Below are 12,649 nucleotides of genomic sequence, written 5' to 3'. Positions count from 1 at the left end.
AAAAACAGAAGTTTGAAAAACTGCAATGATATCATACAAAAGAAGATCTGGGTGGCTTTAGTGCAGAAAAGTGAAGGGTTATAACTCGGCCTAAGTATATCACAGAGGTGAGTACTAGGAATAGAACAGAGATAGGAAAGAGGATGATTTATCACGTTGGCCCAGGAATACTTGGTATCAGTAGCAAAGAAACTTAGGCTGGAGTTTATGAGGTGGTTCTAGCCATAGGGACAGTGAGGCTCAGAGCAACTCTCCAGCATGAGCTCTGAGATCAAGAAACCTCAGCAGTGCACAAGGGATGAGATGCTCTAACATGATTACCAGTGGTACCAGAGGACTGATCTTAAGCCAAGAGAATTCTTCATAACCCGAAAGGTTCCTAAGATACAGTGGCCAAAAAATGAAACCCTTTTTCCATTTTCCATTCTCTGTACTCTTTCCTACTACCGACAGCATCTTTAGCCTCTTTTATCATTAAGCTTGAAGCAAAATTTCAGATAATTTACCAGGAGGTTTCATCCCATACAAGTGTTGCTTAAGGCACTTTACACAACTGCACACACTGTACAGCAATTTGAAATTGCTTTACAGAAGGTCTGGGTGATTATGTCACTCATTGCTGTGACTGTGGCTTATGTAAGGTACTGTGGGCCAGCTTTCAAGCCAGCTTTCAACAAGCTAGCTAGGATTTATGCCAGGAAACATGGAAACCCTGCATGGAATGTCAAACCCAGGAGAGAAATGGTTCAAATGTTCTCAGATATCTCACATCAGGTTGCACACTACAGCAGCAGAAGCCGGCCGTGCCTGAACTCTGTAGTCAGAAGAAAGCTTGGCGATGTTTGCATACCTGCAAGGTTCTGTTTCACTGTACAACATAAAATAAGCCTGTCAAAATAAATATAAGAGCTCACTGATTTTCTGTCATTACATAAGGGCATATCTTTGCCCAAGAAACAAATAGCCAGAGTATGTTGCTCAATCAATACATGGTAAACACTTAGGTTTGTTTCTATCTAAATGACTAATGAAACACCCAATTTATTTTATATTTCCATAGAAAGAATAAAACATGTAACTTCAAACACATACTGAAAAGCAGCCTGCGTGCTTGTGAATGGCCACTACGACAGCATAGCTCTGTAACTGTCAAATTACTGTTCCCTTGGGGAGGGTGTCAGGATTGTAAAAAGGGAAAGGGAACAAGCCTCGAATGGAAGGAAAATTCAAACTGGATTTGTCTCTATGAGGAGAGAGCTGATACATCTCCTCTTTGAAAGCTAAGCCACTTGAGGTAGAAAGTACTGGTAAGTGTAGATATGCAAAAAGGAACAAGTGGTTTTGGGGTATTATTTCTAAATCTTATTTGTATAAGGCCATAAGAAAAAGTTACAGGTAGAGCTGAACCAAAAAGATCACTTTGCTGGAGAAGGACAAAAAAACTAAAGGACAGCAAAAACTCTTTGAGACAAATTGCGTTAGAATCAAGTTCTCAGAAATCTATAGCAATGGCTAAGCTAATCCTTTCAAATGCCGCAAGTAACTTTCCATGTGCATTGCAGAGAGGCATAAGCAGATCAGTATGCAGAAAGTGAGTAACACCGCAATCTGAAACGGAAAAACATGCTAGGGAAAATCCTCTGCAAAGGAAGTTCTTTGTCTTCCTTGCCAGCGACAAGGTAGCAAGGAATGAGTGGTCAGATAAAGGTGCCCTGAAGAAGAAGCAGTTGTTTTCCTGTCATGCAGGCCATAGTACAGATGTGGCATGAGGAGGAACATCTGTCCCTGTGGTTGCTTTCCAAACCATTTGGTATTTAAACACTAGCCACAATGGGCCTTTAGAAGCCTATGCCATGGCACTGACTGTTTTCTCCTACTCATTTTCACACCCCAAGAGATGGATTATTCTGCTCTGCCAGTGGGAGAGGAAAGCATAAAGAAAGCAACTGGAGGGAAAAAACATAGGCAGAGTTGGACTTTTCTAGTAGTGGGACAGGGACTGAGTCAGGTAGAGGATCTATTCAAAGTACCAATGTCATCAGGCAAGGCCAGATGATTTGGGAGGAAGGGGTCTGTCCTCTCACTGCTTCCCAGTGTCAGAGAAGGGAAAAGCATGTGGGAGGAATGACAACGAAACAGGAGGCCTGTGTGAGGGGGTGGGGTTATGTCAAGTCAGGCTGGCAAAAAGACAGCAGTGGAGATATTACAGAAAGATGACTGGTGCTCAGAGTAAAAATATATAAGGAAAAAGAGCAAAAGCCGGTCAATGCCAAGCTGCCTTGGTGTAGAGTCACACTGAGCCTTCTCTTGTTCTCCTGAACCACTTTTAAGTCACCTAGGCGCACAAGATCCCTCTGAGTGACACTGGCGGGAGTGCAAGAGAGGCAGTGTGTGGCTGAGAAGAGCAGAAGCCCCCATGGGCATCTGATGGTGGTGCGGGAGGCACTGCACTGCCAGCAAGCGACACCCAAAAGAGTGCTCCTTTCTACCACGTACAGACACTGATTTCCTGAGCAGAAAGGAGCCGTCGCTGTGTTATCTATGGAGGAAGTTGGTTACGGAGGTATCTGTACCTCTGCCACATGTAACAGCCTTTAGCTTCATCATGTTGCAAACCCCTGACGGTTTTTCCGAATGTAAGGCAAAGGTAAGAGAACAGCAGAGGATGGTTTGAAACAGTTACCAAAGCATTTTGAGGCAATTGTGTGACAAAGATCACACACGCATCAGAGTTGTTTACTGGGGAATCTCCACTGAGTCCTCCAGTCTGAAATAAGCAGAGCTACTGAGCAGATATTAATCCTGCCCAACACTCTTGGTGAGGCAGCTGATTTCTTCCTCAGCCTGGCCCTGGTGCAGCAGTGAGCAAAGGGGCTTTCGCACCACAGTTGCTGCCCTGCGCTCCAGCCCAGCTGCCTGGCACAGCTCTCCAAACAGTCCCATCCTCACACAGAAGAAACAGCATGAGAAGAAAACACTGCAAAACACAAGTCACTTTTTTCTACCCCCATTTGGCAGAGGTCAGCATAGCTGAGATTTACAGCAGAGTTGCAGAGGGCAGCAGTCTGAACCTGGCCTAAACTCATCATCTGGCTCCAGATACCTGTACATGAATTTTATCCAAAGTGATCTCACATCTGTACTGTGCATAGTGAGATTCTGTCTTTTTAATATAACTGCTCTCAGAAGAAATGTTAGTCTGAAATGCCATCTGACAATGTCAAAAAGACTAAGGGTTGCCCAAGGGCTAAACTGAATTGTCAGAAGGTGGCTTACAGTGGTACTCTTTAATATTATTCCAGCACAGGCCCGCTTATCAATTGCATGGAAATATCCTCCAGTGGGGTCCACTACTCGTAAGAAAGAGCTTACCCATGTTCTGCTGTCACTTAAAATTTGCAGATTCCAGAATGGAAAACAAATAATTATGTGAGCAACAGAACTAACGATGCTCAGTCTCCTTTGACATCTGTTCCACATGGCTGGATTGAAGGGGAGTGTTGAGCCATAGCCTATCCTCAATAAAGGCACTACTACACTCTCTCTCTTTTATCTGGCTTATTATTTTCATTAAACTTGTAAGACCTCTACCCAATTTTCTAAAGTGCATTCAAAGTGGCCTGTAATTCAAAACATTACAGATTGGAATAGACACACACATGCACACACACCTGCACACAGGGCAAGTAAGCTTTATTTCACTTGGGGACCAGGCATAAGAATAAGCTGCTGCAATCACTGCCCCAGAGAGACAGAGTAAAGAGAAAACTGCGGCTTAAATATATCCCCAAGTAACACTGATCTTAGTACTTGATATGGGTTTGGTTGCTAAAATAGCTTCTAGCACTGTAATTTTAAGGTGCTTGTTTCACTTTCAGACTGTTGAGGAAATAAGTCCTCATGTCAAGACAGCCAATGTTGGAGTAAGTATTCTGAACTAATTTTATCCAAAGACCAGACCTCTCTCATATGTCAGGTAAGTGCAATATAGACCACTCACACATTGAGACTGGTTTAGCACTGAAAGGTTCATAAGCTCATGGCAGCACAAGAAACCCATAATAAAACAGTGCTGCGGGAGCCAAGGATATATCATGTATTAGATATAGTTGGCAGCCGAGTTCTTTCAAGAGAAAGCAATAAATACCATGCCCATCTTGCCCCTTAAAGACACCCAAGGACTGCCAAACCCAAGTTCCTCAAATACGTTAATCTCTCTGGAAAATGTTGACTCTTCCTCCAGATTCACAACAGGGATCCTACCTGTGATAAACAGCTGTGTCATTTTGTATAAGGTCGTCTGCCACTTTGCTCAGGGCAGCGAGGCGCCTCCCCCTTCCCAGGAGGAATGGCAAATCCTGGAGCAGGGGATACTAGGCTGAGCTGAGCCCCTCCTGGGCTTTTTTACCCCACTGGGGCTTCTGACTGCACTGCAACTGTGAACATCTTAGGTTCAGACCTTGGCCGAGGCCAGGTCTCGTTGCTGGGTTCGGGCCCGGCAGGGAGTACATTTCCCTCGGGCAGCTGCTCTCACTAGGCATGGTCCCCCAAGGAAGTACGGGCTCTGCACTGGGCACCTGCTTGCAAAAGTGAGCAGTAGCCTCACTGAAGCAGTGAGGGGACAACAGCCAAAGGGAAGGAGGTAGCTTGGTAGGCAGGTTCTCCTAGAGATAAGGGAGGGATCTAGCTTTGCCTTTCTTGTACAGGTGCTTTCCTGTATCATATCAGCTTTCCCTTGTCCCTGATCACTCATGGCGTGCACCAGAACAAACTTATTGGGTGGCTCCTAGACAGGGCTCTGCTTGCTGGGATATGGCCAGCACAGACATCACGTGCAGACTGTCAGCCTTAGCTCTTCTGTTGCTATTTAAAAGAAGCACCTGGTGTGATTACTTACATCAGGGCACAAACCTAGCCGCTCATGAATGGTCTGCTAACAACACACCTCTCTTTCCCTTCCTTTACATAGAGATCATGAAAAGACAAAAACACACAGTTTTAGAATCCCTCTCTCACTCATCCTCTGTGTGGCAAGAGAAGTCTGGTCCTGGCAGATCAAACATCAAAAAGTTGTGCCCACCTGCAGGACTGAAGCCAGCTCTTCTCCTCACCCCAGTTATCCCCTACATTTCTCAAGACACTCTGCAGCCAATCCCTGCAGTGCCTTCTTAATCCTAATCTGAACATCCTGATAGCTCTAACTCTCTTTGTAAATACTTGTTTTAGAGAGATTTTTAGCTGTCACTTCTTCCCCCTCTGAAGCTGAAAGGGGCACCATCTGCTTCCCTGTGACGGAGCATCTTTGGAACAACCTCCTGAACACCTCTGGCTCTAGCATCCATTTCTTACCTGATAGCACTCCTCAGGCCAGGAAATGTCCCCAGGCTGTTTTTTCCTGATTACAGAATCATAGAATCACAGAATGGCTAAAGGTGGAAGGGACCTCTGGAGATCATCTAGTCCAACCCCCCTGCTCAAGCAGCGTCCTCTAGAGCAGGTTGCACAGGATCATGTCCAGGCAGGCTTTGCATATCTCCAAGGAAGAAGACTCCACTACCTCTCTGGGCAACCTGTTCCAATGCTCTGTCACCCTCACAGGAAAGAAGTTTCTTCTCACGTTCAGATGGAACTGCCTGTGGTTCAGTTTCTGCCCGTTGCCTCTTGTCCTGTCGCTGGGCACCACGGAGAAGAGTCTGGTCCCGTCCTCTTGGCACCCTCCCTTCAGATATTTGTAGACATTGATGAGATCGCCTCTCAGTCTTCTCTTCTGCAGGCCAAACAGGCCCAGCTCTCTCAGCCTTTTCTCAAAAGAGAGGTGCTCCAGTCCCCTAATCATCTTCATAGCCCTCCGCTGGACTATCTCCAGTAGTGCCAGAGAGTAGTTCTCTATTATTTTAAAATCTCATGCTATAGGGTGTGTTTAGCACTGGCTGCGTGCTTCAAAGCCAACACTACACATCTGCCAAGCAGAGTTGGCAGCCTGGCCCTCACCTAGACATGGAGTGACTACATGATGCTGTTTGTTGTATATCACTTCTGGGTGGGCTATCTAGTGGGCAGTGTTGCAAGGAGAAGCTTGATGATTCCCAGAGATCTGTTCACATCAGTCTAAGGTGGTCCAGCATGAGGATGATGGTGATTGGATTGGGTGCAGGGTGGGATCGAGTGGAAGGATAGAGGGAGGGAAAGCAGGAAGGAGGAGATGCTGTCATTTGGACAAAGAAAGACAGACCGCTATTTTGCTTAATACATTTTCATGGACAGTTCAGATATTAGCTTGGATTGTCTTCATGGATTAATCCAGGATGCCAGCATATTTTCCAGGAGCAAGTCCTTCCAAGCTCTTGCTCAGTCCATAGGTACCTTTCCCTGCCATAAGCTGCTTCTTGGCTTGGGGTTTGAAGGTTACCTAAAGCCATGGCTTCTCCCAAGCTGTGAGAGGCAGGACATGCCTGGGGTAATCACAGATGTTACTAGGAGGGTCCCTGGTCCAATGCCTTCCCCCAGATTACAATGAGTTATGGGTAATGTATACCTATAGCGTGTCCACCAGCCCATCCTGTGATGGAAGAGGGCTCACACTGGCCCAGCCAAGGGAAAGCGCAAGACAAACTGGCACACAGAGGCAGCAGCGGTGGGGGTGGCTATCGCTTAAGTCTGCACATAAGGATCAGGCTGTCTCCTCCCTTGCTAGCTTAGAAACAAGGCGGTTAGAAAACCTGTGGAGAAAGCAGACGACTGCAAACGGTACAGCAAAAGCCTTACAGTCATACCTTCCTCTCCCATCCCAGTTAATTGCCCCTTTGTTTCTTCCTCTTCGCATGAATGGGAGTTTCAGCTGCAGGGAAGCAGAAGCCAGGGCATAGTAAGTGTTAAGTACTATATGGCTTAAAGCTAGATTTCACATGGTCTGTCCTAACCGCTTCGTTATGTATATGTGACAGATTGCTGCACTTAATGGTACAAACAGGAGCCCACATCATCTTGTTGATTTTTTCCTAATTGTATCCTGTAAATACTCTCTGTTTTATGATATCTGTCTCTCTTTTCGAGCTCTCTGATACAAGTTAGGTAACCTATATCTTTTCATGTGTTGCTGCAAGTACATCGTTTCATGCTGGTACATAGTGTCCTAGCTGTTCCTGACTCAGTACCTCGGAGAATTGTTATTTCCAGGATGAAAAGGTACACGGTCAGCCACAATAATTTCTGAAGCACTCTAGAGATACCCCTTCAGAAAATTTTGATTTATTTTCATTTAGCCCTATGACACTATGATTACCTCTGCATCTACTGGAAACATCCTTTTCCACATCTTTTTCCATCTTTTTGCCACTGGCTCCACTTTTTTGGTTTCTGATTTTAGTTTAAGCTTGGGAGCTTGGGTTTTTTAGTTGGGGGTGGGCGTCATAGGACTATTATAGTCATTTTATATTGTTCTCGTAAAAAAAACAACCATGAACGACAAAATCAGCAAGAACCCACCAAGACCTCTTGCAAACTCTTTTAGCATCAAATACGCTGGAAGATCCAAAATGAGTACAGTGCTGAAATAGGCTTCAGTAAGACATGTTCTTAAATACTTTGATGAGAATTGTATTGAGCTTTTTAGATTGTTTTTTAATGTATTTTTTCCAGCTAGCTGAGAAAGGATACTACTGAGACAGACAGCAGCCTTAAATGCACATGCGTGGTTAATTTGTCAGCTTGCAAACAGTGGAGTACCAAAGTTCATGAGCTGCAAAAGGAGCAGTCTCAAGCCCTCAGTGCCCTTACTAGCTTGTAATGCTCACTTTGAAGGCATGTTAGTAGCATCACAGCTGTCGGGTTCCCAAGTTCCTATCTGCCATCTCTGAGACACAAATATACCCACATGGACTGTACAGCTCTCTCACAACATAGCTGACGATTTGGCATACCTCAGACTTGATGTGCCTGGGGACTAGGGCTAACGCTTCCTAGAAACATCAGATTTACGGAGAGTACACAGATAACAGGGTGATACATGCAGGAGGTTCGTCTGTTGGACAGCCAGCTTTCTGAGTATGGCTGTGTAACATGTCCTAACTCCAACCCAGATGCTCTATGCTGATGGCTCAGCATTTATAAAGCGGTATTGAGATTTTCTTTTGTTCAGGCAAAACAAGGGAAAAAAGTTCGGTGCAGGGGTAAATAATAATGGAAATAACAGGCAGTTGCAGCAGACCCTGGGGTTACCTGCATGCAAATCTGAGCAGTGAGTGACATGGCTCACATGGGTTCCTAAATTTCAAACGCTGGGAAGAAGGAGCAGTCTGTTAGTAGGTGAGCCAATGCAGCTGAAAGGAATCACAGAATCACAGAATGGCCAGGGTTGGAAGGGATCTCTGGACATCATCTAGTCCAACCCCTCTGATCAAGCAGCGTCCTCTAGAGCACATTGCCCAGGATCACATCCAGACGGGTTTTGAATATCTCCAGCAAAGGAGACTCCACCACCTCTCTGGGCAACCTGTGCCAGTGCTCAGGCACCCTCACAGGATGGAACTTCCTGTGGTTCAGTTTCCGCCCATTGCCTCTTGTCCTGTCGCTGGGCACCACGGAGAAGAGACTGGCCTCATCCTCTCGACATTCCCCCTTCAGATACTTGTAGAGATTGATGAGATCGCCTCTCAGTCTTCTCTTCTCCAGGCTCAACAGGCCCAGCTCTTGCAGCCTTTCTTCAGAGGAGAGACTCTCCAGTCCCCTCATCATCTTTGTAGCCCTCCGCTGGACTCTCTCCAGTAGGGCCATGTCTCTCTTGTCCTGGAGAGCCCACAACTGCACACAGTACTCCAGGTGAGGCCTCCCCAGGGCTGAGGAGAGGGGCAGGATCACCTCCCTCGACCTGCTGGCAGCACTCTGCCTAATGCACCCCAGGATCCCATTGGCCTTCTTGGCCACAAGGGCACACTGCTGGCTCATGTTTAACTTGTCCACCAGCACTCCCAGGTCCTTCTCTGCAGAGCTGCTTTCCAGCAGGTCAACCCCCAGCCTGTCCTGGTGCATGGGGTTATTCCTCCCCAGGTGCAGGACCCTGCACTTGCCTCTATTGACCTTCCTGAGGTTCCTCTCTGCCCACCTCTCCAGCCTGTCCAGGTCCCTCTGAAGGGCAGCACAGCCTTCTCGTGTGTTAGCCTCTCCCCCCAGTTTAGTATCATCAGCAGACTTGCTGAGGGTGCACTCTGTGCCTTCCTCCAGGTCACTGATGAATACACTGAACAAGACTGGACCCAGGACTGACCCCTGGGGGACACCGCTAGCTACAGGCCTCCAACTTGACTCTGCACCACTGACCACAACCCTCTGAGCTCTGTCATCCAGCCAGTACTCAATCCACCTTGCCGTCCACTCATCCAACCCACACTTCCTGAGCTTACCTAGGAGGATGTGAGGGGAGACAGTGTCCAAAGCCTTGCTGAAGTCCAGGGAGACAACATCCACTGCTCTGCCCTCCTCTACCCAGCCAGTCATTCCATCAGAGAAGGCTATCAGGTTGGTCAAGCATCATTTCCCTTTGGTGAATCCGTGCTGACTACTCCTGATCACCTTCTTGTCCTCCAGATGCTTAGTGAGGACCTCCAGGATGAGCTGTTCCATCACCTTTGCAGGGATGGAGGTGAAGCTGGCAGGCCTGTAGTTTCCTGGCTCCTCCTTCTTGCCCTTTATGAAGACTGGGGTGACATTGGCTTTCTTCCAGTCCTCAGGCACCTCGCCTGATCTCCAAGACCCTTCCAAGATGATGGAGAGTGGCCTAGCAATAACATCCACCAGCTCCCTCAGCACTCATGGATGCATTCCATAGGGGCCCATGCATTTGTGGATGTCAGGTTTGGACAAAAGATCTCCAACCTGATCCTCCTCGACCAAGGGAGAGTCTTCCTTTCTCCAGCCTTCCTCTCTTGTCCTCTTCCAGGGTCTGGAATTCCTGAGCACTGGCCTTAGCAGTGAAGACCGAAGCAAAGGGGGCATTCAGCAACTCTGCCTTCTCTATATCCTTTGTCACCAGGGCACCCGCCCCATTCAGCAGCGGGCCCACGTTTTCCCTAGTCTTCCTTTTGCTATTGATGTATTGGAAGAACCCCTTCTTGTTGTCCTTGACACCCCCTCGCCAGATTTAACTCCAAGTGGGCCTTAGCCATCCCTGCACACTCTGACAACGTCCCTGTATTCCTGCCAAGTGGCCTGTCCCCTTTTCCACATTCTGTGTACTTCCTTCTTCTGCTGGAATTTTGTCAGGAGTTCCTTGCTCTTCCATGCAGGTCTCCTGCCCGCTTTGCTGGACTTCTTCCTCAGAGGGATGCACCCATCTTGAGCCTGGAGGAGGTGATGCTTGAATATTAACCAGCTCTCCTGGACCCTCCTTCCTTGTAGGGCCCTACCCCATGAGATTCCCCTAAGTAGATCTCTGAAGAGGCCAAAAAGGAGCAGGATAAATATTGAAAAGAACAGAGTGACCAGTTGAGAGACAGGGATGGGTTCTGAGTGAGAGAAAATGAGAGAAAGAAAGCTTTGTTTTCTGTGATGCGCTGGCAGGGAGATCACTTGAGCTGCAGAAGGAAGAGACCAGCTCCCATTGCCTGCTTGCTACTTTTCTGGGAAAATGGGCTTTGTGCACTCTTCCTAAGCAAACAGGACCACAACAAAGAAACGCCTGAGCAGATAAGTCCATCAGTTCTATCTTTTTAACGGAAACAATCTAAAATAACTCCAATAAACCTAGCAGCACACAATAAACCTAGGCCCACAATGGGCCCACTAGTTGATTTTCAACCTATCCTTTCTTTTAGTACTCTCACAACAATGTAGACTTAAGGTTTTTTTCATTTTCATACGTATCAAAGTCTAATATTTTGTTTCTTTCCTATTGCTTTGATTCAGTATTTGGAATAGCAAATTTATTTGGACAAAACTAGGTAAGCTTTGGTCTTTCTCAATGTATTTTTCAAGTGCTTACTATTGCTATTAGATGTTTTCTTTTCATCAGAAAAGGAAATTTGTCATTCTTTCATAATGAAAGCCTAGAGATTGACCAAGTGCCAATTTCTGTTTCTCTGTTACTGGGTTCCAGCTGCAGATGTCAATTCTCTGGCATGGTCCCTAAGTCCAGCCTGAAACGACAGACAGTGCAAGCAGCAGAGGCAGAAGGTTTGATGCAGAGTTGTACAATGCGTTTCATATGTGCAAGAGAATCTGGCTGGCCATGAAGGCCCACTTTGAGGAGATTTCCAGTTCTGATAGCGAGGAACTGGAGAGGAGGATGAAAGGGATTCAGTGTGAACACTGGAGAGTGGGCAGAAGAAGAACCAGGAGGAAGTAGGGTAGGGGAACCTCCAAAGGAAGAGAAGTTGGAAGAGGAACAGAATAAGAGGAAAATCAGGTTAGAATATGTTGGAGTTTGCCTATAGATCCCCATCAGACTGCCCAGTCCTGATCGGGATCCCCGCCAGTGTCCATTTAAACTCATTGCCGAGGAGAGGTCACATGTTGCGAGGGTCCCTGGCTGTCCGTCACCGGGAACTTTGCAGAAGGGAAGCAGAAACCGGGCTCGACATTTCTACGCCCACAGTTGGGCCTTGGCTATAAAAGGTGGCCTCTGGTCCTATGGGCAGGGCTTGTGAGGGGCTGCTGGAGTTGACGGTGGTAACAGAAGAAAGAAGAGAAGAACCAAGGAGGAGCGTGGCTGCGGGACAGCCGTCATCGGGAGCGAAAGCACCGGATAGGAAGACCAGTGCTCCTTCAATGCCCCTCCTCCCACTCCCTCCTGTTACCGGACACCGGACCAAGACAAGCCCACCGGAGTCCAACACTCCTGAGCAGCTGCACGAAGTGATATGTGTTAACCTCTACGGGTTTTGCTCCTGGGAACTGGCGATACCCCTGCGTGGCTGGATCACGGATACGGGTTGTACCCAAACACGGTTTTATACCAAGGATCAGCACACCCCCGCCGGTGTGACTAAATCACATCTATGGGCTTTGTTCCTGGGGATCAGCACGCCTGCCCAGCGTGGCCTGATCAGGGCAATCCCCCCCACCCCCCGCACACCTTCTCTTTTTTATAGACGCATCAATATCATTCATAATTTTATTTACTGTGGAACCTCATTTGCCTTGTTATTATTTTTCCTGAAAGCTTCCACTAAATACCATTGTAAATAGTTACTATATGTTTGTATTGATTGTTTAGCTAGAATTAATAAAGTTATATTATTTGTAAATCCATTGATCCGAGTATTGTAACCCTATACCACCCAAACGAACCCAGTTCTTTTATATTTGGTAAGTCCCCATGAGAATGATCAAGTTTTCCAAAATGCCCTTTAATTGGTGTGGGAGTTCCTCTGCTATGGACTGGGACAGAATGGAAGATAAAGAAGGGGAATCATCTGGGAACAGCAAATAAAATCAAGTCTAAGAAGTGTGGCATGTGTACCATGATGGGGAAGGGGAAAGATGTTTGCAGAGTATTATGTGACTAGAGGGGATAGAGAGTCAATGTGTTTGTGTTTAATCTGCCGTTCTGATCAAATCAGAATCATTATTTTGATTCTCAGCAGTGAAAAAGATCTTTAGTGATATTTGGAAGGCAAAAGCAATCAAAACAACAGTCAAAATCCAAGAGTTCTAT

General features: G+C 46.7%; 1 protein-coding gene across 1 annotated transcript in view; it reads left to right on the top strand.

The window, feature by feature from the left end:
* Positions 1-11,177, top strand: part of GRPR (gastrin releasing peptide receptor) — an 82,690-nt gene extending 71,513 nt beyond the window's left edge. Inside the window, exon 4 of the transcript XR_011136341.1 lies at positions 11,090-11,177. The gene's annotated coding sequence lies outside the window, so the exon portion shown is untranslated. The remainder of the gene's footprint in view (positions 1-11,089) is intronic.
* The last annotated feature ends 1,472 nt before the right edge of the window (positions 11,178-12,649 follow it).

Source organism: Struthio camelus, chromosome 1 (genome assembly GCF_040807025.1).
Source record: "Struthio camelus isolate bStrCam1 chromosome 1, bStrCam1.hap1, whole genome shotgun sequence".
Taxonomy (NCBI): Eukaryota; Metazoa; Chordata; class Aves; order Struthioniformes; family Struthionidae; genus Struthio; species Struthio camelus.
This window is presented reverse-complemented; position numbering and strand designations above follow the sequence as displayed.